We start from the raw sequence: 1182 nt of genomic DNA on the forward strand, positions 1-1182 counted from the left end.
TACGTCATTTAGTAAAGGCGAGATTGTTGACTTCTCATGTGCTTATCACACTGAAATAAGCATTTTAGTCAAACTAGCGTCAAAATTTAGGTCGTTTGCTGAGGTTCAGTTTTTCGAGTTCTGAAGTTAGTATCACACAGAAATCAGCATATTAGTTAAACCAGCATCGAAAGTTCGGTCATTTTGTAAAGGTGAGATATTTGACTTCTGATGTGAGTATCTCACTGGAAGAAGCATTTTACTCAAAGCAGCATCCAAAGTTAGGTCTTTTGGTGAGGTTCAGATTTTTGACTTCTGAAGTGCTTAACTCACTGTAATAAGCATTGTAGTCCAACCAGCATCAAAAGTTAAGTCATTTAGTAAATTTGAGATTTTTGACTTCTGAAGCGCTTGTCTCACTGAAATAAGCATTTCATTCCAACCGGCATCAAGAGTTAGTTCATTTGATAAAGTTGAGTTTTTTGACTTCTGAAGTGCTTATCTTACTGAAATAAGCATTTTAGTCAAACCAGCATCAAAAGTTAGGTCATTTGGTGAGGTTCAGATTTTTGACTTCTGAAGTGCTTAACTCACTGTAATAAGCATTGTAGTCCAACCAGCATCAAAAGTTAGGTCATTTAGTAAAGGTGAGATTTTTGACTTCTCATGTGCTTATCTCAATGAAATAAGCATTTGAGTCAAACCAGCATCAAAAGTTAGGCCGTTTGATGAGGTTCAGATTTTCGAGTTCTGAAGTGCGTATCACACTGATATCAGCATATTAGTCAAACAAGCATCAAAAGTTAGGTCATTTAGTAAAGGTGAGATTGTTGACATCTCATGTGCTTATCTCACTGAAATAAGTACTTTAGACAAACCAGTGGGGTTGAGATTTTTGACTTCTGAAGTGCTTATCTCACTGAAATAAGCATTTTAGTCAAACCACCATCAAAGGTTAGGTCATTTGGTGGGGTTGAAATTTTTGACTTCTGAAGTGCTTATTTCACTGTCATAAGCATTGTAGTCAAACCAGCATCAAAAGTTAGGTCATTTTGTGAGGTTTAGATTTTTGACTTCTGAAGTGCTTATTTCGCTGAAAGAAGCATTTTAGTCGAAGCAGCATCAACAGTTAGGTCATTTTATAGATTTGAAATTTTTGACTTCTGAAGTGCTTATCTCACTGAATTAAGTATTTTAGTCAAA

Source organism: Rhincodon typus, unplaced genomic scaffold (genome assembly GCF_021869965.1).
Source record: "Rhincodon typus isolate 14 unplaced genomic scaffold, sRhiTyp1.1 hic_rhity00000063, whole genome shotgun sequence".
NCBI lineage: Eukaryota > Metazoa > Chordata > Chondrichthyes > Orectolobiformes > Rhincodontidae > Rhincodon > Rhincodon typus.